We start from the raw sequence: 22,128 nt of genomic DNA, 5'->3' as shown, positions 1-22,128 counted from the left end.
TTTCGTATCATCTGACTGGACCCAGTGCCACCATATGAGCTCCTAAAACCAGGGACCTTGCTCAGGGTGCAGGCAAGAAAGATAAGGCCAGGGGAGAAGTTAGATGTAAGGATGAGAAGGATTGATGCACTGTTGCTGGTTCTGAGGTATAAGGACTAGAGCAGTGCACGGATAACTATGTGTGGATGTTATTTGTTTTTCTGTTAAGACAAAAGATGTTAATGTATGAGTTGTTTTTTCTCACCTAAAACCTCAGTATTCAGATTTAATCTCAGTGTTGGCACTTTGCAGTGAGTGGGTTCCAATTTGGGCACTTGTCTCTAAAAGCTTCATCATCACTGGAATAGACGGAGGTCTCCAGAAGTTAAAGGAAGTCTCTAGTTGAGAACCACAGGACACAAGAACCTCAGTTACACCTGTCCAAGAACCTGGGATTCTGCCAACAATCTGAGTGCACTTGGAAAAGTATCCTCTCCAGAGTTACCAAATAAGGGCTCAGCTTGTCAACAACTTAATTTTGACTTTGTGAAACCTGGAGTGAAGGCATCAATTGGGTCAGTTTAGATTTCTGACCTACAGAACCATGAAATAAAAATATGCATTGATTTAAGCAGTCTTCAGGTCCTCAATAGAAAATAGCTAGATATAAAATTCTTCTTCTTCTTTTCCTACTCTTCTTCTTCCTCCTCCTTCTCCTTCTCACTCTCCTTCTCTTTCTCCTTCTTCTATACTTCACAAATCATATTGCTTTGTCCTCTTGTAGACAGGGTGTCTGTTGAGGAGTGTGTTGTTGGTCTGTTTCCTTCTTATTTTTTCAGCTTCTCATGATTGACTTGCAGAGGGAGTTGTGTTGGTTTGTCATCTCTGTTCAGCTGATTTCGTATTCTCCTGGTCATGGTCTCATGGAGTTGGAGAAAGTTTTAGTTTTCTTTCTGCACATTTTTATAGTTTTACTTGTACATGGGACAAGCTCATTGTTTTTCTTTTATTCAGCTACTACTAGTCTCTTCTTTATCTACCTTTTAAAAAAATAAATTTATTGATATAATTTAGAGACAACATTGCTCTTCATTTTAAATTTAAAGTCTCTTATCTTTAGGAGCACTTTAAAAACATGCAGGCATCTGACCAATATATGAGGCTCCAGAAATAAATGCAAGTGAGTAATATTATGCTAGCCATGAATCATCTTCCCCAAACTATAAGCTTTGTAGTCAGTCCTATTTCCAACCTGTGCAGTCTTCAGATTTGCAGAGGTGAGAAAAAAAATTCCAAAAAACCAAGTGATTGTTTTGTTTTGTTTTGTTTTGAGACAGGGTCTCACTCTGTAGTATAGGCTGGCCTTGAACTTGCTTATGTAGCTCCGATTGGCCTCGAACTCTCAGTAATCCTCCTGCCTCACCCTTACCTCCTGAGAAGAATCACAGGGGTGCGCCTCGCCCATGATTTTTTTTTAACGAATATACTTTAGCTAATAGACTAAATGAATGCTTATCACACATGAAATTCACCATCACTTCTTATAATGTATTTTAGAGATTTCCTAAAAGCAGCACACATAATTCTAGATTTATTGTAATTATGACAGATAGTTTAATAAAATATCAAATCCCTTTCTGTCACTGAAAGCAGATATTAATCATAGGCTTTGAAAAGGAATAGTCACATTGTAGAACAATACTCTTTAGAAACTGAACTCAGCTGAATTAATCAGGTATAAAATATTTTTATGGGGGCTGGGGGTTTAGCTCAGCGGCAAAAGCGCCTGCCTGGCAAGCGCAACGTCGTGAGTTCGGTTCCCGGTACCGGAGAAAAACCAAAACCAAAAAAAAAAAAAAAAAAAAAAAAATATTTTTATGATTCAAACAGAAGGTTAATAAATAATTTTGAATAAATTTAAATACTTCTTAAGAATACACCATAACTGTGTGAATTGTAGTAACCCTACTTTAAAGGAGAAATCATTGAGTTTAAGACATACAGAATGGCATTCCAAGACAACATGTAAAAGTGAGGGGAATTCTACCTTTAAGACTACAAAAGAGTAATGAAAATACTTATTACCAGAGTCACCTCCTAAGATACCAGGCGTTTATTTGCCGTGTGAGTATTTTTCTGCCTGGAAACAGCATAGTTGCCTGTTCAGCTCTAGCTGGCAGATGCCATGTGACCTAGCAAGAGCAGAATAAGAAAATCACCAGAGAGTTTTCTGCTAGAAATAAACTTACTCAAAACCTTTTGTTTTTGCAAAGCGTTTTGACTCAGGTTCCTTCCTCTTTCTCCCACAAACAAGCAACACTGGCAACAGTGACTAACAGTGTTTAAGCCTCTGATTTCTGCACTATGGGGTGGAAATTATACATAGAGCGAATTAAAGTATATGAACATAAAATGAAAAGCTGATAATGTACATTTCTAATGAAATATTTTGCTTTACTAGCAGACATGTGGTAAATATTTAATTTGACCTGGATCTAACTACCCAGATAATTTTTATTATCCCTTTTTCTATTTTTTGTGCACTTTCATTTTCTTGTACGCTTCCCCCTACAATATTGGATACTTTAAGAAGTTGCTCCTATCAGAGGGTCCTATCCATTTTTGTTACTGTCAGAATATTTCTTATCTCTTTATTTCAGTTATCCTTATCACAAAAGAACGTGCGTGCCTTCTGTCTGATTTCTATTTGCAGAACATTTTTACCTGATACTATTTGAATTCTCCCTTTCTCCACTCTTATTCTGTGAAGATTCCTTCTTGCAATTGTTCTTGTCTCCACTCTCAGTCAAAAAGATACATTTTCCTGATTGTAATACTTAGTGTTTCAGGTACTGGTACTCTAGGGCTGAGACAAAGCGTCCTTCAAGTAAAGCCTATTTCCTCACAAAAACTGGGTTAGTTGTTTGGTAGCCACTGGTGGGAAAGAGGATGGACTGAGTTCTAAGCAATTAATGAAGTGAAGATGCAGTCTGCACGGGGTACATGTTGAAATAATAATTTAACTAAAAATATCAGTGGCATTAAGGAGAAATTATTTAAAAATTTTATCTCACTGGTTTTTACCTTCTCCACATGGTTAGAATATTTTGAATTATATACATGTCTTACTTCGGTGGCTTGCATTAGATTTCTGTTAGAACACTAATCTGTAGCCTCTGTACATTTAGCCTCTGTGTTTTACGCTTCTGCTAGTTCTCATTCTTCTTATCTCCTTGTGTGCATGATTGTCATTATCTATGTGCTGGATATGATGCTTTGAATGTTGCCACTGAAGAATTTCAAGTACAGGATGATATTTCCTTCCCTCAGAAATGACTTTGCTTGCTTTGGGCATTTGGTAGCCATCCATCCAGAATCACTTAATTACCTTAAGGAGTTTAGTTATTTGGATTCATGCGGATATCTTCATTGAAGCTGGGCTGCTTTCTGAGAACTAGTTAACTTCCAGTTCACCCTTTCTCTGTGGGTCCAGTCCTTCAGGACCCTACCCAAAGGGCAGGGAGTGCACCAGGGCTCTAATCTTGGCAAGCCCTGGATTTCATCACCTGCTTGCTTAGCTGCAGGAAGCCATCCAAAGCCTGTGTGAGCCACAGGACAGGGCCTCCCTCTGTGATTAAAGGACTTCTGATTCCATTGCATTCCATTTTGCCACAAGTAGGAAACCACCAAGTAAGGATAGGAAACCACCACAAACTGTGAGTCCCTGCAATCCTCAGTCACATTTGCTCTTCCTGGTTCCAGAATCACATTATGCTGGGGGAATCTGTACCCTCAGAATGCAGAATGGATGCCAATGGCCCTGCTCTTAGTCTGAAGCCAGTGACCACAACCCAGGTCATTACTCCACAGAAAAACCACATATTTCCACAGAGGGGTGTGTGTGTGGCAGCAAGAGCAACAGATATTTGTTCTCACCTTCAATTCTGTTGCATTTGATGGATAGGATGTAAATCTCATCCAGGAGTCTGGTTACAAAGAACTCTGGGAAATGTATTGTTTATCTTTACTGTTTCCATAGTGTAGGAAGGCAGAGCAGAAAGAAGATAAAATGGATGTCAGGCACTGATTTCCTCTATCCACCCTAGGTACATAGAATTAGGATGTCCTTCACTTATACTTTCAAAATGTTAAAAAATAATGCTACATCCTGCTGGTTGGTTTATCATTTATACATAAGCACAAGTATATCCATCCATCTGTTCCTCTGCATCCATATATCTACATCTATATGTTCAGTTACTATGAAGGCAGTAAGATCAGTAGCGACTTCAAGCACTGGTGTTCAAAAACCATTTGTGTGATGTGGGGCACATACGTTTCCTCCACTTCTCTCTCAGTGATTTTCTTTCCCTTTCTGTAACATAGTTGTAATGATAATACCTACCTCAACACTGTTGTGAGACTAAAATAAGATGCTTCATACCTGGGCGTGTGGCAAACACCTGTAACCCAGCACTCTGAGCGGCTGAGGTAGAAGGATCGCAAGTTCAAGCCCAGTGAGGGCAACTTAGCAATACATTATCTTAAAAAGGGTAGGGGCTGGGAGCATAGCTCACTATTTTGTTTTCGTTTTGTCACAGGGTCTCACTATGTAGTTTGGGCTGAGCTTGAACTCACTATGTAGCCCAGGCTGGCCTTAAATTTGTGGCAATCCTTCTGCCTCAGTCTCCCCAGTTCTGGGATTATAGGCATGCACCACCATGCCCAATTACTCTTATTGTTATGAGGCAGCAGAAGATCTCAACTGTAAATCCAACTCCTTCTATCATCTTGGCAAGTCATTTAATTTCTCTACGACTTGATTTTTTTGGTCTTTCAGATATAGGAGTTATTCTAAATGGCTTATAGGGTGAATTCTTGACTGGACCATTGCCAAATCCTTGCATGGTGGATTTGAAGCACCAGGTTATCCACTTTTTGATAAGCAATTTGGAGAGCTGACAACCAACCATTTGATTACACCTAATCCAAAATTCTAAAATACCAAATCTTCTGAAACTTTTAAAGTACTGACATGAGACGACCACAAGTGGAAAATCTTAGGGTCTCTTGGGATTGATTGCCCCCCAAATAAAATGAAGTAGATTAATTGTGTGTAATTTCCTGTGGGCCTTGTGTGTATGTGAAACATAAATGCTGTGTATAGACTTGGGTCCCATCTCCAAGATATCTCCTCTGCTTAAGGAAATGATTCAAAATCCAAACAAAGCACAAATCTGAAACTTTCCTGATAGCATGCTTTTTTTGTAAGACACACTCATTATTTTCATAACATCTTATAATACTAATTAAAACTCTGCCTAAGGAAATAATGGTGACACTATCACTATGGGGCACTTGAAACAAGATGTAGAGGTGGTTGCTAAAATCAAGATCAGGGGCTGGGAATTTAGCTCAGCAGCAAAGCGCCTGCCTGGCAAGCGCAAGGTCATGAGTTCGGTTCCCGGTACCGGAGAAAAAAAAAAAAAAAAAAAAAAATAAAATCAAGATCAACACTAGAGAGCGCTTCAGTTAAAGATTGAGGTGAAAGGAAGGCAGTTTGAAAGGCTTTTCAGGGCTGCGAAAACATTGGAGCACAGAAATCTCGTTGTGAAAGTAGTGGAATGTTAGTCTTTCACGAAAACCAAGTGAAAAAAAAGTTTAATTCAAACTTGGGCTACCTGGATGTGGATGCATGGGAAGTGATTGTGTGTATTTTTTTTTCTTAAGTTTAAAACCAGGCACTTTATTAGAAATCTGCTCCACAGAGAGAACTAATTTAGAACAATACCACTTCATGGAATGTCATCATAGTTGTATTCTATTGCTGGTGTCTTAAAACTGTCATGCTACCATGAAGTATTTTTTTATTACACATGAGGAAAGTAAGGTCAAGGAAGGTTAACTTAACCTGCTGTAGAACTCTACCAGTTAGTGGCAGAATCAAGACCAAAACCCTGGATTTCCAAGCTTTTTACTCAGCTCAGGAAGTTGACAACCAGGGAAAAAACTCTGTCACTTGATATTTTTTGCCCATAATGAAAAATTCACTTGTGTTCTTCCAGCCTTCTTTCAGTAATATTTTGGTTTCTTAAAAATTAACATAGTAGGGATCACAGTATAGCAAAGACAAAGGGTATGGTCTTCACTTGGTACTTTAATCCTGAAGCAGACTAGAAAAAAGTGGGTCTGTCCCTGAGAAGCTTGTTTTATTTTGGAACTGATTCAACTTAGTTTCAGAGAAAACAAAATGAATGAATAGAATTAGAAATGAACAAGGAGGACAACAAGGGTAGAGGGTGTAGCTCAGTGGTAGATCACTTGTCTGGTATCATGTAAGGCCTTGGGTTCAATACTGCCCCCTCCCTGCAGAAGAAAAAAAGATGTTTAGATGTTTTAGATTCAGGCTGTTGCTCTGAATCTCTTTCACAATATAATTAGCATAAACAACTCCTAATTCTTCCCATTTAATGGATGTCACCTCCAACAACTGAAGAAGTAATTTCAAACACAAGTCCATTTAGGTCAATATACAACAATGGAACTACAAAACCATTTACTATCCAATTACCGGATGTGAGAGCTGTAAAGAAACTGAGAAAGCCCTAGTCCCTTTAACAGTTGTCTGTGGATGTTACCGTGAAAGCAAAATTTATTTTGTGCCCATTTCCTGTTTAAGTAAACTAGACCACAGGGAAAGGATCAAAACACAGAAGGATCAAAGCACCAATGCTGAAGACAAGTTTTGACACCTACTATATAAATGACAGAGCAGCATAGTGTTCCCTTATCCAACCACGGCACACAGCACTGCTTCCAATCCACCCCTTCACCCAGCCCTTACTTCCCCTCAGTTCAACATTCCAGTAGGTGTACCCAGGTCAATATTGGGCTCAGCTTTCTGGGTCCTTTAATTTGCTATTCATGTACTCTACACTAAATATGATTAATTGCAAAAAATAATATCTTTAAGAAACCTTCATAACAAAATACCAGATTCCCTATTAACAAGGAAAGGGGATCAAGTTTAACAGGTCAAAATAGAAGACAAGGAGTCTGTCAAAACTTGCATAGATGGCACAAAACAGCTCTGACCTCACACCCCATGCTGAAGGAGTCACTAGCAGAAACCCCTAGGTATAGGAGCTGTAAATATCCAGAATCAAGTGGGAAACGGGAATGTTTCTTTCTAATCTAGTCATCCTCTGAGCTCTCTGCAGATCTTTTATCTGTAGCCACTTTCCAATTTGTGCGTTTGTTTGTCCTTTTCTGCCCATTGCTAGCTGCAGTAGGGACATGGACTTTTTCCTCTCTGTCTTTCCTTTTGGTTTTCTCAGTGTCTCTTTCCTCACTTTCTTCAGAACTACTAGATGCTGAATCATCTGACTAGGAAGTGTGACTTTCTGCCCCTAAAAACAAAACTGGTTTTTTGAGAGACTTTTTTCTAGATTTTCTCCTTGCACTTATGTGGCTGCTTCCTTTTCCTGGTACTAGAAACACTGGTTTCTTCTGAAAATTCGCTTGAGGTTATATCTGTAGCTTCCTTCTTGCTTTTCTTCTGTTGTTTTGTGTGTGTGTGTGTGTGTGTGTGTGTGTGTGTGTGTGTGACCTTTTTTCTGTTTCTCTTTGTGGGATTTCTTTGACTTCTTATGTTTACGGGATTCATGGGTAGATAATTTTATCTGAGATGTTTTCTTCCCATTGGTAATATCTTGTTGATCACTGTTTGTTTCGAGTTCTTCAGGGTATGACTCCTTATAACCACTGTGACTCTATCTGGCATGTTAGCTTCACGATCACATAACTTCTTGTTCCAGGATTTAGCCTTACGAAAATCATCTTCTAATGTCCCAAAAATTTCAGCCTTTGGCCTCCAGTATTTTCTCTGACTTTCTTCATCAAAACCATCCGTACGCATCCGACTTGAACTGCTGGGTAACATTTTCCTTTTGGTTTCCTGGTAAGTATCCTCCATCTGTTTCTCAATTTCTCTCATTTTCCACATATCTGATTCTTCCTGAATCTTATTGTGAGCATTTGTGTGCCGGATGACATTCCTAAGGAGGAACTTCCACAGCAGAACCTGGGACATTTTGCAATCTCTCCATCCGTGTGCCGCAGCCTTGCTTGGTGGGGGTGGGGGTAGGAAGCTGTGTGTAATTTTATTATCTTCATTTGGATTGTTGTTATAAAGCTTAAGTTGTCACAATAATAAAACACAAACATAGCAAAAATAAAAACTTCATCTTTTGCTGTGAGTTCTTATGCAATGAAGTGTGCATCTAATATTCTAGTGTTTGCTGAATGAGAAAATGTCCATCTTACAGCTTGTCAAGTTTAAAGGCTTTTACAGTACAGTACTTAGTGGACACCATCCCTGGAAAGAAATTAGCTTCTATCGGTATACACACAGGGAGTGCAGTTCCAAGGAAAATTTGGACTAAGAAATAAATACTGGAGATGGATATAGACTGAAGGATGAGTATTAAAATGTTATTATTATTATTATTTTTTTTTTTGGTTTTTTCTCCAGTATCAGGAACCAAACTTACGACCTTGTGCTTGCCAGGCAGGCGCTTTACCACTGAGCTAAATCCCCAGCCCCTAAAATATTATTCAATTGGACTATTTTAACTCTTAGAGACGATACTTTTTAAAAAGTGGAAATACAAGCAACTTCATAGAAAAAAAACAACTCAAACAGCATCAAATTCTTCACATGGCTTTTAAATTATCTCCTAGTATTTGTTTATATGATATAGACTTACATTCCATTTATGACACTTTTTTCCCAGTTAACATAGTTCCTAGAGAACAAATAAAGGATTTTTTTTTGCAAATGATGTCTTTTATAAAACAAATTAATGTTTTTTAGAAGACAATAAGCTGCCAGATGGTTTAAATGTAAGGAAAATCTTGACAAAATCTCTAATAGATAAAAGATGGCTTCCCTTTACTATTGTTCTTCAGCTCGATCTCAACATTGCATGTTTAGAAAAATTGTTACTAGCTATAACTATAGGTGATTTGAGCACAAAGAGAAATGGATATCCCAGCTAAGAATATAAAAATTTCAAAAGCTGAGTGGGTATCTATATAGTATATTATCTACTTCCATAGAAGGAAGTATTTGTGTAATTTATAATTGTATAAAGTACACTTTATACAATTGGAACAATGTTTTGGTCACCAAAATCAAAAGAAGCAGGAATGCTTTTCATAAAAAGTTCACAATAGATTTGCTTAATAATTCCTAAACTTACTTGAAACGTGAATGATTTTCACATTTCAAGTAACTTTCTTGTAAGTTTCATGTTTCAAGTAAGTTTCATTGCTTGTTATTTTGAAGAGCCACAGGATACTACTAGCTTGCTCAGCATGGAGCTGTTGTATTACTTTTTGGCACAGGAGCCTCTGATGGTACTTGGCTGATCCTCTACCAGGGAACACTTGGTTCCTGAGCGAGAATGGTCTGCCAGTTGTGAAGTACATATAAATGTAAGAATCATTACTTTCAATTGTTCTCTTTTCGGTACTCACTGTCAAAGCTGTGTGTGAGTGACTTCATGCCTTTTTCCTAAGACCAAGCTGTAAGCCTATAAGTTTGAGGATGGAGAAGAAAAAGACGTGTAGGTCTCTATCTGTTCACTCTCTCCTGAGTGATAAGAGTGCAAGAAACCATAGGATGAGCTGGTGCATTACTTTGGTCCTGTACATGAATGAAAAACTTGTAGAGAAGCTCCCTGACTTATGTGTAAATTAAAATGAATCCAGCTCCTCTGTGGACTGAAACACAGAACTCCTCATGGTTTTCTTTTCCATCCAGAGTTAGCAATTTTAAAGAAATTTCTGTCATGCAGAGGGCTGCTTTGAGCTGGGTTTCTTGAACATTAAGAGCAAAACAAATGCTCACTTAAATTGTGGCACTTGAGGAGAAAATTGGGAGACCAGATCCTTGCTTAATAATCTTATATGACATCCAGAAGAACTAAAGCAGCAAGAAAAACTATCTGATTTATGATGGTGTTTTGGATTTATACACCTTCATGTTTCAATTTAGCCTTGGATACTTCTTCACCAATTAAAAAATTCAGAAAAGGCATAGTTCAGTGGCCCAAAGAAGAGCTTCAGAAGGTCCATGAGTCTAGTCCCAGTGGTGTCACTAACCAGTGTGACTTCAACAAGAGATTTAATGTCTCGGTCTTTCATCAATAGAGAAATGTATTCAAAAACAAAGAAAGAAGGAGATCTGAATTCCCATCCTACTAACCTCTCAGAGTTGTTAGGTCAAACTGGACAGAAGATGTGGAGTATGACATCTGCGGTAAGGGGCTGGAGCCCAAAGCCTAGAATCCAGCAGTTGAAGCCTTCTTTGTGCCTGAAGGGCAGAGATGAATTTACCTTGAACAAGTCTCATTTCAAGCTTCTGTACCTGGCTCTTGCTTTATCTGCACAGTCTATAGTTGGTGATTAATCAAACCATGTCTACTGCTAAGCTTTGCTTATTTCTCCCTCCTACTTCCAGCCCAGGGATGCTAGAAAATATATATTCCATGTTACTAGGGGTCTGGATAGGAGCAGGAGGAGATCTACCCAGATCCATCCTGCACTGTTGGGAAACTGACACTGCCGAAGTGTGACCTTCTTGAACGCTATGTGAGTGTCAGGCTTGTGCTCACCATTTGTTCCCTAATCCTCTCAGGAAGGTCTTAACGATTGATGTCAGGAACGGGGAGTCTGTGCCTTTTCTTGTCTTAGAGATGAAGACAATGACGCTTAGAAAAGTTAGAAGTACTTTACTCTTGTTTCCATCCATCTGCAGTATCTCCTTACCTGTCTTGCCTCGTAAACTCCTATCTTCTCCTCTTTTGTGAACCAGTTTGGATCACCTGTCCCACAGGGCACTCAGTTTGGGGACCTCCTGGGCTCTCCTGTAATGTTGCTCACTTTCCTCTAATGTTTTTGCCTGTGTCTCCCTTGATGGACTCCCTTGATGGACTGCACCATGAGGGCAGACAAAGCTGGTTCACATTGTCACTGTGTCATTCCTAATGCTGTCCAGTGTATGGAATATTATGAAATCTATGAACTACAGGGAAAATAGATGCATGAGTGAAAAAAATAAATAACATTTAAAAGTAGAAGTTCATCCTGGCTTATGGTTACCTAGAACTTCTTATCAAGTCTCCTTTTTGTAGCTTTTAACAACCTTGGTCCCATTCCAGCTGGTCAGGGCTCAAATATCCCTGAGACAATATTTAGAAAGGAGAATTGTTTGGCTCTTTCTGGATTTGGCCCAAACAACTGTTTTGAAGTCACTGCTGGGCCTCTTGCTGGACATCTCCTTGATGCACCTGTGTTTTGTGAAGAAAACATACCATTCGAGTAGGAACAGATGAATCTAAAGCCAGCCTGTCTGTTGGGAACTGCTTTCAGCTCTCCCATAATTAATTTCATAATAATGAATTTTGAGTGTGCTCTAGAAAATCGGTGAATTTTCTGCAAGCTGTGCTGACCTTAGAGAAGATTTTTAAGGCTCACAATTTTGGAAATTTGAGTCTATAGTTGGCAGGCCCAGATGCAGAAATGGCACTGTCAAAGGGTTTGCTGCAGGGGAAAACTGCTCACATTATGGTGGCCAGGAAAACTAGTGAGAAGGGAGGGTCCTGGGAGGGAGCTGTACCCTTCCAGGTCATCCCCTAGTGACTCCCATCTTGCAACCAGTCCCTACCTCCTAACAGCCAGCTTGTGTGTGATGAAATGACTGAGGCTGGAAGGGTGGCAATGCCTCAAAATGCTGATTAACACTCTTACACACAGGGCTTGGTTTTCAAGGTCAGCCTGGGCAATAACGTGGCTTCTCACTCATTGCTGCATGCTGGGAGAGAACAGAGGGGTTGTGTCTCTGAGACCTTAGCTTTTCACAGTGACCCAGAAGATGGACATGTGAGGGAAAGAGAGTCACTTTTATGTACTGGAGCTGTGGGCTTCTATAATCTCTAACATGGGTTCTTCCACTTTAAGGAGGTATTTTACCACTCTATCATGGCTGCACCTATGTCAGGACAAGAAGGTGATGGTCTTAACTAACTGCTGAGACATGTTAATCTTGGTCAGCTTGAAGGTCACACACAGCCAATTCTAAGTATCCCCAGAGAACTCACCAAGGGCTTCTCTTAGATGCGGTTGGGATACAATGTGTTGATGTTTGTCCTTCCTTGTAACCAGTGTCCACTCTGCGGCAGGACTGGGCCAGAGAGCTGGTTCACTCATTTTATAAGGCCTCACTGGCATTGCCACACACCAGGCTCTGTGGTTAGTGTGTTATTGACATGTGGTGTCCCTGCTTTTGATCCATATGGACAGATTGACTTCCTGGTCCCAAATCTTTGTGGTTACTGCAGCAACAGGCAAGAAAAATGCCAATGGGGTAGAGGGATGGTTAAACATCACTGCCCTGATTCCCTGCTGAAGGTCAAATCTCTTTCTCCTAAGGTTCTACATCACCTTGTACTGACAAGAGCTCCGCCAGGGTGGGGACCACATCTATCCTCTGTACTGTGTTTCCAGCACCAAGCACAGTGGTTAGCACATCCTAGGCGTGCAGTGTGTACTTGCAGAATGGATGGAGAGTGAGGAAAGCCTCACAGAAGTGGCACCATTTGAGATGGGTCTTGATAAATCAGAGGAGATTTTCAGAGTGAAAACAAAAGTGTGATATTGGGCTTATATCCCCCCTACCTGGAGCAAGGACATCCCTGGTGTTTATAGGTAGTTACAATGGCACGATGGCACATACTTCAGTGAAGTGTCTTGTGTTAGTCTCCTTGTTACTGGGACAAAATTCCCAACACCCATAGCTTAAACATGGGGAGGACTATAGGTTCACAGTTTTGGAAAGCTCACAATTTTGGGAGTTTCAGTCCATGGTTGGCAGGCCCAAATGTAGAAATGGCACTGTCGAAGGGTTTGCTGCAAGGGAAAGCTGCTCACATCATGGTGACCAGGAAAACTAGCAAGAAGGGAGGGTCCTGGGAGGGAGCTGTACTCTTCCAGTGACTCACATCTTGCAACCAGGCCCTACCTCCTAACAGCCACTTAGCTATGAACTCATCAGTGAATCAATTCACTGCTGAATGTAGTGCTTCCCTGATCCAGTCATCTTCCGAACATACGAGGCTTGGGGGGACATCTTCCGTCTAAACCATAACACGCCCTTTAGTCTTCTATTTTCTAACAGATTTTCAATCTAGCCTTTCCACGTACCTGGAGAACTCACCTTGTAAAGGAATGGAACTTGGAGGGCAGGGAGCCCCCACACTGGAGTGGGAGAATAGGATCTGCTTTTCCTTCATTTCTCTGTTTTCTGTGAAAAAAAGCTGTCACCTGCCACTCCATGCCTTGTGCTGTGTTGTGAACGTGTCTGTCTAAGCTCATGTGTAAGAAATTTAGTCCCTAGTGCATCAGTATTGGGGGTGGGATATCTCTTTAAGAGATATTTAGATCCTGAGAGTGGGGCCTGCATGAATTGATTCATGCCAGTTATAAAAGACCAGGGGCTATGGGTCTCCCACATGTTCCTGTTCTTGTGCCCTTCTGTCCTCCTCTACTAGATGATTCAGCACGAAGGCCCTTGCCAGGTGTGGGCCCCTTTACAGTTGGCCTTCTTGTGCCAGTCTACATTCCCACCAAAAGTGGAGAAGGGTTCCTTTTTTCCCACAGCCCCTCCAGCATTTGTTACTGGTTGATTTTTATGATGGCCATTCTTTCTAAGGTGAGATGAAACCTCATGTTGTTTTAATTTGCATTTTTGAACGACCAATGATGTTGAACTTTTTCATATATTTATTTGCCATTTGTATTTCTTTATCTGAGAAGTGTGTATTCATTTCACATAACCATTTTTTGATAGGGTCTTTGAATTTTGGGAGCCTGATTTTTTGAATTTCTTTATAGGAGTATATAGACTGGTACAGCCACTGTGGAAATCAGCATGGAGATTCCTCAAAAAAACTAGGATTAGAGGTCCCATTTGACCCAGCTATCCCCCTTCTAGGTATTTTTCCAGAAAAATTGAAAACATCATACCACAGCAATATATGTGCACCCATGTTCATTTTTATTTTTTTGTCTTTGTGAGACAGGGTCTCTCTGTGCAGTTCAGGCTGGCCTTGAGCTCACTTTGTAGCCCAGGCTGGTCTCAAACTTGGAATGATTCTTCTGCCTTAGCCTCCCAAGTGCTGGGACTACAGACATGTACCACCATACCTGACTATGCATCCATGTTTATAGCAGCACAATTTGTCATAGCTAAATTTTGGAAACAACTCAAATGCCCATCAACTGAGGAATGGATAAAAAAGATGTGGTATTTTTATGCAATGGAGTATTACTCAGCTATAAAGAAAGATGAACTCAAGGCTTTTATAGGTAATGGATGCAACCAGAGACCATGCTCATAAGTACAATAAATCAGACTCTCATTTGTAAACATTGTATTGTCTCCCAAGTGTAAGAAACTGAAAGGGTAAATAAAATCTGAAAGGTACAATAGATACTGTGAAAGGGAAAGAAACTGCTCAAAAGGAAAGAATAAGTGGGATAGGGGAAAGGAGAAAAGAAAGAAAAAAGGAAGAGAAAAAAATATATATACAAGATAGCTAAAATAATTTTACTGCAAATTTCTATTGGTTTATTGAAAGAAATAATTAATGCTTAATTGTTTGATCAATTTTGCCTGTCTTTATCTGGTAATCTGAACAACTACTTTGAAGATAACAATATACAATATAGCAATCATTGCTAATGTCTTATCATCTTGTTTTGAAATTCTGTATTGTTTTGAATGTTCTTTCTGATTTTTTTCTTCTTTTTTTAAAAAAGTTGGACTTCTTAATCTTCAGAACTGTAAGAAACACATCTGTGCTATTATAAATTACCCAATCTCAAATATTCTGTGATAACAGCACCCAATGGACTAAGATGCTATGAGACTATAAAGAATTAAAACTTGGGCTGGGGATTTAGCTCAGTGGCAAAAGCGCCTTCCTGGCAAGCGCAAGGTCGTGAGTTCGGTTCCCAGTACCAGAGAAAAACAAACAAAAAAAAAAGAATTAAAACTTGAAAGAAACTTTTGAAAGATTGCCATTCCTTTGGTTAGAATTTCTTATTTTACCATCCTCTACTTTTTAATTGAGGTTAATGTATTGGTGACAGGATATTTACCAGTTACTGTAACTGGTAAATCAGAAATGTAATTCATAATTCAATCAATGCAACAACTGCCTAGTGAGCACTAATGGTGTTAAGGGCACAGTGTGTGAGCTGCTGTACAAAGTATAAGGAGTGTGAGCTGCATACCATGTCTTCAAGGAGCTAATTTTTAGGAAGTAAGTAATACACATGACATACTCATCTAGAGTGCAATCAGAATATAAAGGATTGGGTGTTAGAAATGCTTCCAGGAGGACAGAGACCTGCAGTGAGTGTTGGAGGGTAGGTGCCATGAAGGTCAGGGAATGCCTGTGGGAGAAGAAAAGTGATCTTGGAAAGTGTTACTGTTTATATTTAGATGTTCCCCAAAAGCCTCATGTGGGTATAGGTGCAGCTTTTGGGAGATGATTGATCATGGGTGTTTGCTACTCTTCACTGGATGGGTTCATAGCTGGGTGTGATGTTGGGAGGTGAAGCCTGGTGGAAAGACGTGGATCATGTGGGTGTGTCCTGGAAGGGTGTATGTCCCTCCTCCTCCCTTGATCCCTCTCTACTTCCTAACTGCCATGCTGTTAGCAGATTCTCCTCTGCCATGCCCCTCTGCCATGTTGCCCTACCTTAAATTGGACTGGAACCTCCACTAACTGTGAACCTCTTTTAACTTGTGGGTGTTGGGTATTTTGTCCTAGCAATGTGAAAAGTAACTAAGACAGAATGCAAAGCACACTTGGGGAAGAGCTAGTAGTAGCTGTATGCAGGAAAAGGGTGGAAGATGAGGTTGGAAAGGGAGGTTAGGACCTGTTGTGGGAAGTATTGAACACTAGAGCTAAAACTTTCCAGATGTCTTATAGAGGTGACAAACCAGCAGTCTTAGGGAAAGGATGTAAACTTGTGTTTCTTCTTACCATGAAGACTGTATTTATCTTATTGAGACATGCATAACAGGATTTTTAGGAACCTTCAATGTTAGCTAGATTATAATACAAAATTATAATACAAAATATTATAATGCAAAATTTTTCTAAATTTCTAATGCAAAAGGCTCCTAGCCAATTAGTCTGAGGAAAAGGAAGGGTTGGGTGGCTTTTCTCACTCAGCAGCAGGAGGACTCCTGTATGAAAAAAGTTGGCAGACAACTATTGCAGAACTGGCTCTCGGTTAAGTTGGAGAGTCTAAATTTTGGTCTCTGTCTCTGTCTCTCTCTGTCTGTGTCTATCTGTCTCTCTCCCTCTCTCTCTGTTAGAAGCTGGGAAAAGGAAAGGACTGGAATTATACTGCTCTCCATAGGAAAGAGGGTCTCAGACTTCCAGTCCCTACATGCTTAGTGTGTTAGTTGAGTGACTTTATGGGCATTCTAGGTGAGACTCCTAAGAGGAACTACCTGGATGCCTAGTTCCTATTTGTGGAACCTTTCATAATACAAAGGGAGCACATCCATGCAGGAAATATTTCTAGAATTTCTTTTGGAAATCATATGAATTGAACTCAGGACCTTGGCACTTGCCAGGCAGGCATTTGTGCCACTGAGCTATATCACCAGTTGAAGAGAGTTATAAAAGTTGTTCATGAGTGATTTTTCATAGACACATACTGTTATCATTGTTTACCTTTAAACCCTATGTTTGTAAAAACTTATTAATGTGCTTTCAAAAAGTGCCTGGAGTGGCAGTGGATGTTAAGTATCCACTTGTGGATCTTTTATCTTCTTTGTGTTTTCTTTCTGACGTGCTTCTAGCAAGTTGTTTAAATTTCTAGCACAGCACCATAGAGATTGCTAAATCTTTGACTTTAGAAAATATAAGCATGAACTTGCATCTTAGAATTTAAACTCTTGATAGGTATACAAATTTTTATTATAATTTAAAAGGGTAGCTTAAAAGAAATAAAGAAGTAATATTAGACTTTGTGGCAGTATATGTTTAGGAATGGCTATTTTGTTTTCTCTTACCAAAATAAACTGAACTGTTGTATATTTTTGTCAAATTACTGTCCAGCTTCAAAAAAAAAAAAAAACAAACAAAAAACAAAAACAAAATCAAAAAACCTCATTGTGCCGAGAGAACTTATTTCTGTGTCTTTTTCTTCTGTAAACATGTTCACTCACTCTCACCCTTTCCAGGATGGAAAAGGCAGGATGGCGTAAATCCACTCTTTTTGTGAGATGGTTCCTGTGCATGATAAGTGATCACCTGGGACTGAGTGCAAGTTCTCTTATGGAGTGGTGCCTATGGTGACTGTTTTACAGTGAGACCTGGTATCATACATCCAGAGCAAAATGGAAAGACATCCCCAAAGGATACATGTTGGTAAAAGCTGATGCATCAGAACAAGCTTTGGGCGTAAGTATGGTGACCGTAAGTATGGTTCTAAGGAGTAGGACTGTGCACAGGCTCTACTCTCTGTAGGAAGTTTGGCTGTACAAGTTGGTATGGCAGCCTGTGGCCAAGAATGCATGTGGGATCTGTCTTTGGGCTGAACAGAGAAGGGATATGCACAAGCTTCAGTACCCTTCATGTTCCTGTCCTTACCTGACACAGCCACCCCTCTGGCTTCTCAAAGCCAAACTTTTGTTTGTGTTGCTCTTTCTATAGGAGCCACTGGCCCCATGCTGCGGGTTACTCAGGAAACATTATTTGTCCCATTTTTTAAATGAGGAAACAGACACGGGACAGTGGACCACCATGTTCAAGGACACACTAGTTATATCAGAAGTTGGATTTGAGCCTAGATTCCTTGTCAAATGCAGTGCTTTCTGTGTTGTTCATATGATTTCCAAAAGAAATTCTAGAAATATTTCCTGCATGGATTTGCTCCCTTTGTAGTATTAAGCTTCTATCCTGGTGTTAGTAGCATCTTTTGTGCCATGGTGTAGAGCTATTTAGGGACTCTATGAAAAGCAAATGTCCTGTGACCACAGGCAAACAAGTGGCTACTGTAGCAAAGAACAGGAAGACTGTTCTGACCAGCTCAGTGTGGTGGCTGGGCTGTTTACAGGAGTCTTGCAGACTAAAGCAGCCACATTCATCACTGTGTTGGGGAGAGACGGACAAGGGGGCCAATGTCCATGGAGTAATGTCCTATAATTTGTTTCGTATGATGCATCCTCAAACCCTGCAGTGGGTGGAGCAGAGCCTGTCCAGGAAGATATTTTCCCTTCCAACCCTCTGGTAGCTGTGGCCTAAGCCTGATGACTTTGAATGTTATCTTTCAACCCCATCTGTAGGATAGAAATAATAATCTCTATTTCACAGGGCTTCTAACCACTACATGGCAGGTTGTTATGGTTTGTGTCTGCATGTCCCCCCAAATCCTCATGCAGTCATGGGGCGGGCTTTTAGAGTTTGGATTCATGGTTGTGAGTGCTACACTGCCCTGGGGCAGATCCTTTGCATATGTAAGGTAAAGGAAGAGGGTGCCCACCTGCTCTCCTTCCTTTTTGTACTTGTTGCTTTGCTGTCTTCTGCCCCCATGAACATTTGCCCTTTGCCATGTGCCACTCTGCCTTGGAGCCAGCCGAGTATAGACTGAAATCTCCACAGACTCTGAGCTAAATAAACCTTTCCTTCCTTAATTTTGGGTGTCAAGTATTTTGTCTCAGCAACCAGAGAAAAGTAACCAAGACACAAGTGCTTAGTAAATGTGAGTTACTACATTATCTAATTTAGTACCCATGGTAATGCTCGTAGGGGGGTCCTTTCTTGTTTATCTTCTGTGTTTTCTTTCTCTTTTTTCTCTTCCTTTCTTTCTCTTTCTTCTCTATCTTTTGTGGTACTGGGGATTAAATTTAGGGCCTCATGCTAGGAAAGCACGCTTCTACTGAGCTGCATTCCCAGCCCTGCTTGTCTCTTCTTGAAGAAGTTTAGAAAGCTTATGGGTTGGCTTACTCTCTTACCACCCCCTCAAGAGCAATGGCATGGGGGAGAGGGATCAGTGAGATGAGGCAGAAGCCAAACAGGTCTGTACAGGAATTCTGCTAGTGCTTAACGTATCAGCCTGCCTGTCTGTATTCTGGTACGTGGTTGATCTGTTAGCAGTTAATTTAACCTGTTCATTTTACTAGCCACAATGCACAAGAAATCTGGATTTAAAAGAGGCTAATCTAAATCAGAAGCTCTAGGCTAAACTGTGATATAATACTTCTGGGTTGAGTTAGTTATGCTGCCTGTGGGCTCCTGATATTCATGTGTGTGACTTACCAGGGCAAGGCCTACATCTCTGAGCATTCACCCCAAGATCCTTGTCACAAGATGCTGTCCTTCTCATGTAGTGGGAACAAGGACACGTGTTCAGTAGACCCATCCAGGAGCATCCCCTTCACTAGCAAAGGGATGTTGGCTTTGGAAGAAGCAATTGAATCATTTCAAAAAATGAGCTAATGAACACATTCATCAATGAACACTTAATAACAATCCATACTGTGTCTCGTCACATGGGAATACCATGTGTGAAAGTCTTTGTCCACTTAGCAAATAACAGGTACTAAGAGAATGCCAATTTCCTTTCTCTCTTACACAAATTCTTTTTTTCTTAAAAATTTTATTTTAATGAGAATAAAAAATTAAAAAACATTAAAATGATACAGAATTTCAAAATAAGATGATAGCAAATCAACAGTGGTTGTTATATTGCATATTGTTATCTTCAAAGTAGTTCAGATTACCAGACACAGGCATGCAAAATTGATAAAAACAGATTAAGCATTATTTTTATTTTTAGTCTGTTTTACAGAAGTGGGAAGCTGGAGTCTGGAAAGAATTTTGCTAGGCTTGTGTCATGTGGAAGTGGAGGAGCAGGACTCAGACCTCAGGCTTCTCAGCCCAGGCTTGTGGCCGTCCATCCTCACCTGTGGGTTACCTGCCTGGGGCTAAATCTGGCTTGAACTCAGGAACTCTGTCTTGGTCATGGCCCCTGGGTAGGAAGGTTTTCCTTTTTGCCATCCTGTCAGACAGAACCATTTCTTTTTCTGGCCCTAATTAATGATCCATTCATACCCCAAGACCAGAGCATGAATAGCTATATTCAAGTTTCCAATTTGTGGTAATTTTCTTTGGAAGCAAACCAGTTTTGGGGCTCTATTGCAGTCTGCCCACAGGCTTCCTGGATAACCTGTTAAAAGATGTGGAAAGTGAAACTAGTTCTCACAAGGCTCTGCAGAGGGCGCTCAAGTACTTAAGCCTCCGCAACAGCAACACCTTCCATCTGGAAAGGAGGCAGACATTCCATTGTTAATGCTCCTTCACCATCCCTGCTGTTTGTTTTGTGTTCAGTGATTTTGTTCTTTTAATAAGACAAAACTCAGCTTATTATTTGCACTGGCAGAGGACGCAGCAACTTCAAGTGAACCTCTATTGTGTCTCATAAAGGTGAGGGATAGTTAAAAATTTTTTTAGAGACTATTCATTTGGAGACAGTGTCTTGCTATGCAGTTCGGGGTGGCCTTGAACTCACTTATGTAGCCCAGGCTGGCCTCAAATTCACAGCGATCCTCCTGCCTCAGTCTCCCAAGTGGTGGAGTTATAAGCATGTGCCCACACCCCTGGCCTTTTGAGACTTTAGAGTCTAAATTAATGCAGGCTTTTCACTATAGTGCTTGATTAGGAATATGCTCTTTTCTTTTTAAACTTGATAATTATTGCCTTAAGAAGAAAGGCTAACCGGGAATAACTGTAGTCCTGCTACTTGGGAGGCTGAAGCAGGAGGACCACAAGTTTGAAGCCAGCCTGAGCAAATTAGTGCTACACTGTGGAGATGTAGCTTGGTGCTCCAAGGGGCGCAACTCCCAGTAAAACACATATACCCTCCCACCCCCCAACACAAGAGGGAAGGCTCAGTGGACCCTCCTCTGGCCACCTGGCAACAAAGCTTGTCCACAGAAGTCCAACTGCAGAACATATGAACTGAGAGTCTGTGACTTGCCTGTGGTCAGTTGTGGCCACTCTTTGTTGTTTTCTAACAGGAGCTCACTAGGTACTATACTCCAGGCTGACCTTAAAGTCACAGTGTAGCTCAGGCTAGCCTTGAACCCACAGTGACCCTCCTGCCTCAGCCTCCTGAGCACTGGGATTACAGGTGTACACCATCATGTCCCACTCAATTGATGCCACTCTGATATTTCTTAGTTCATTACTATTTCCCAATTTAGTCCAGGGATACATTCTTCTTTAATCCCCACCCTTAAAATGTAGAACTTCCCAGGAACATCATGTACATAACAACATAACTATCTTGACATTTCAAACACTGCTAACCAGCACTTATTTACTCCTATCATTTTCAGCAAGCTGTGCTAAGCACCCGACATGGATCCCTCTCACGTCAGCCTCTACCAAGGCTGTCAGGTGGATGCAGTTAATAACTACACAAGGCAGTTTATAGGCAGGAACCAGAACGTCAGTGATGGCTGTCCATGCCCGAAGCCTGTTTGCTCTTGGCTGCCACCTATAGAAGCCCCTTACCACTTAAAACATATTGTCCCACCCAAGCAGCAGCTAATATCTCTAAAATAACACCCATATATTTGCACACAAGGGAGAACACTGACTTTCTGGGGTCTAGGCTCTGCCCTTCTTTCAGCCTGGTGGGTAGTTGAGCCTTTAATACCCATGTCAGTAGTGAGCAAGCATCTCCCATTCTGGATGGTTTCTCAGTAACCAGCAGCCCCCTTGCCTCCCCACTACCAGCAAATCCATTGCTCTGTGAGTCGTGATTTCTTAAAGGCTGCTGCCGGGATGTTCCTGAGGGCTTTGATGCATGTTATGACAAACCAGTGATGAAGCAGACACTTCCTTGGGCTAGAAGCAATGATTATTCAAATAAACAAAAGAGCACCGTCACCGAGAATGCTGGCTGCTGCAGAGAAGGAGGATTCTGAGCAACCAGTCCATTTAGTTCCCTGGCTTTGGGGAGACTCATCTAATTGTTCCAGACATATGAAAT

General features: G+C 40.6%; 1 pseudogene; it reads right to left on the bottom strand.

The window, feature by feature from the left end:
* Positions 1–7,173: 7,173 nt before the first annotated feature.
* On the bottom strand, positions 7,174–8,071 carry LOC102006611 (annotated as a pseudogene).
* Between the last annotated feature and the right edge of the window lie 14,057 nt (positions 8,072–22,128).

This window comes from Chinchilla lanigera, unplaced genomic scaffold (assembly GCF_000276665.1).
Source record: "Chinchilla lanigera isolate Chin_1 unplaced genomic scaffold, ChiLan1.0 scaffold00038, whole genome shotgun sequence".
In the NCBI taxonomy this organism is placed as follows: domain Eukaryota; kingdom Metazoa; phylum Chordata; class Mammalia; order Rodentia; family Chinchillidae; genus Chinchilla; species Chinchilla lanigera.
This window is presented reverse-complemented; position numbering and strand designations above follow the sequence as displayed.